The sequence below is a fragment of the Raphanus sativus genome, unplaced genomic scaffold (genome assembly GCF_000801105.2).
Source record: "Raphanus sativus cultivar WK10039 unplaced genomic scaffold, ASM80110v3 Scaffold2794, whole genome shotgun sequence".
Taxonomy (NCBI): Eukaryota; Viridiplantae; Streptophyta; class Magnoliopsida; order Brassicales; family Brassicaceae; genus Raphanus; species Raphanus sativus.
In genome coordinates this window covers 10,469-13,800 of record NW_026618102.1, presented here as the reverse complement: position 1 = coordinate 13,800, position 3,332 = coordinate 10,469, and the positions used below count along the sequence as shown (strand labels likewise).

The following is a 3,332-nucleotide window of genomic DNA, read 5'->3' as shown; positions in this document are numbered from 1 at the left end:
AAACAATATTCTAGATTAATCCAAAAATTAAACATTTAGATGATGGTTTTGAATTTGAAATGGAAAACATTTGTGATGCAGATGTAAGAGTGGGTGATGAGCTTTTGGTTGATGGTGGAATGGTGAGATTTGAAGTGATTGAAAAGATTGGTCCTGACGTCAAGTGTCTATGTACTGACCCTGGACTGTTGCTTCCTCGAGCTAACTTGACTTTCTGGAGAGATGGAAGTCTGTACGCGAGCGTAACGCTATGCTTCCAACCATCTCTTCCAAGGTCTCTCAACCTTTTCTCATCTTCCCTTTTGATTATTGATTCACCTTATTTGGTATATATTTGTGAAGACGGGAACCTTGATATTTCTTCGCTGTGTCGTCTTTGTTATTTTCACTGATGAATCTTTAATTTGTTTTTAACTTCAGGACTGGTTGGATATTGATTTTGGAATTGCTGAAGGTGTGGATTTCATTGCTGTATCGTTTGTCAAGTCAGCTGAAGTGATTAATCATCTTAAAAGCTATCTCGCTGCTCGTTCCTGTGGAGGGTAAGTTAAAAAAAAAAGGTTCATTACCAATGCTTCTTACTCTCTTTAGCTCATGTTGTAATCCTATTACGATGCAGGGACGTAGGAGTGATTGCAAAGATCGAGAGTATCGATTCCTTAACAAACTTGGAAGAGATTATCCTAGCATCAGATGGAGCCATGGTTGCAAGAGGAGATCTGGGAGCTCAGATACTCTTGAGCAAGTTCCAGCAGCTCAACAAAGAATCGTCAAAGTCTGCAGAGCGCTGAACAAACCCGTCATCGTTGCCTCTCAGCTACTCGAGTCCATGATCGAGTACCAACCCCAACCAGAGCAGAAGTAGCCGACGTGTCTGAAGCAGTAAGGCAGAGATCAGACGCGTTGATGCTCTCTGGGGAATCAGCTATGGGTCAGTTCCCGGACAAGGCTCTCACGGTTCTCAGGAGTGTCAGTCTAAGGATCGAAAGATGGTGGAGGGAAGAGAAACGTTACGAGTCTACACCACTTCAACCCATTGGCTCTGGTTTTTCAGACAGAATCTCTGAAGAGATCTGTAACTCTGCTGCTAAAATGGGTAAAGTTTCATGTAAGACAAATCTCTCTGTTTAGTTTCTCATGTTTATGATCCGAACTTCTGCAGCAAACAACCTCGGAGTGGATGCTGTCTTCGTCTACACAAAGGACGGACACATGGCGTCTTTGGTCTCCCGGTGTCGCCCTGACTGCCCGATCTTCGCGTTCACGACCACAACCTCGGTGAGGAGACGGTTGAACCTACAATGGGGACTGATCCCATTCCGTCTAAGCTTCTCAGAGGACATGGAGCAAACTTGAACAAAACATTCTCGTTACTGAAATCAAGAGGTATGATTAAGTCAGGCGACCTCGTGGTCGCAGTCTCGGACATGTTGCAATCATCCAGGTAATGAACGTTCCGTAGATTCACTCTTTTTAAAAAAAAAAGAACATTTCTCCAAGACTGGTATCTGTTTCCTACTTTGTTGCTGTTTGGACTTACTTCTACATTAGATTCCTAAGGCATCGTATAACTGTTAACAGTGGACGATGCCATGAGTGTAAGCTTTTGCTTATTGTGTACTGTCTTTGGACTTTCAATAATATTAGTAATCTATTACAATATTTCAAATCCTCTTTTGTCGGATTTTGCATCTCCTGCCAGGAAGCCTTGTTAAAAAGAATTTGAACATATTGATTGAGGAAGGCGTTTTGGTTGAAAACTTTAAACAAGTCATGTGTGATACCAGAAAAGAAAGAATAACAGATTTAAATGACTTCTACCTATTTCGAAAATATACACACTTGATTCGTTGATCAAGATGCGGTGAGTCAAGATTATGGGATATTAGTTTCCCTCAATCGAAGTTTAGTTATCACACTTCTTGCTCGAGAGCAAGACAAAATGATATCAATTCACAGACGATCGACTATTCGACTTGCCACAAAGTCCATTTTATGTGTTACCAAATCCACGATCAAATTTAAGATCTTCTGACCAATTCCTTTATGTTCTAAATGTCTTTTCATTGCCGACAAAATGAAAATTGTATTTCATTTTTGAACGAAATCATGTTCTAAATTAGGATAAGACGATATGATTTAGATTTACCAAACACGGACAATATTTTTACAAAATAGTTTACGTATATGCATTACTAAGTATTTAGCTCAGGGAAGACATAAAACTTCTAAAAAAAAAAAAAAAAGGACATAAAACTTCTTTGTGTATCTGAAACATACACGTTTTTTCAATGTAGAGATTAAAAATATAACATATTCCCTTCAATTACTTATAGTTATTAGATTTTTATTGATTTATATTTGTAATAAATAAATCATTACAAAATATGTATTTATAGCTGAAATTTAATGTGTTTATTAATACATGTGAAAACTCTAAAATATGCAATCATTTGAAATGGATAGACTATTAAAAAGTCTTTATATTACATTACGTTAGTACATTATATGACATTTTACTATGAGAAAAAACATTATATGACATTGCAAAACTGAAAACAACAAATCAGTTTTTTGAGTGATTATATGATATTTTTATCTATCTTATTAAAACAGAAACATTATAACTTCTTCTAGGTGGATTTTTTAAATTGAACATCACATTATTATTCTTAGTCTAACCTTTCATTTAAATATTTCCTTAAAGAGTTTAATATCAACTATCTATCATTTAATTCCACTATAAGATCTATGTCTATGCATCTATTAAACAAAATATATATTCTTTTCGTTAGAGTATACTCACATTATCATATTTATATTATATCATAGTAAAAATATAATAATCCCTCTCCTTTATTATAGTCAAATGAATACAATAAATGTCTCTAATATAAATATAACACGAGTCTAAGTTCTTAAAAATAAAAATATAAATAGATAGAAACAAAAATAAATATTACACATGTTATTAAAAATATAAATATTACACGAGTAGGTTGACCAAAAAATACAAATATTACGCTAATCCTTTTTTTCATCAACTTATACAAACTTAAACTGAGTAGATTGATAAAAAGATACAAATATTACATGAATCATTTTTTTTACATGAATCCTTAGCCAGTCATTATACAATTTATTTTTTGGTCTAGTTATTTCCTAAACAATTGATTCAATTAACCAAATAACTTAAGAACACGTTTCCTCCCATCATTAAACTATAATTATCTTAAACACAAAATCCATTTTAATTAAAAACAATTATTTGGAATCAAATACTGATGAATCTTAAAATTTTAAATAGCTTGATACAGAACTTTTTGAAACTC

General features: G+C 34.0%; 1 pseudogene; it reads left to right on the top strand.

The window, feature by feature from the left end:
• Nucleotides 1-35: 35 nt before the first annotated feature.
• LOC130505996 (plastidial pyruvate kinase 1, chloroplastic-like) lies at nucleotides 36-1,662 on the top strand (annotated as a pseudogene).
• The last annotated feature ends 1,670 nt before the right edge of the window (nucleotides 1,663-3,332 follow it).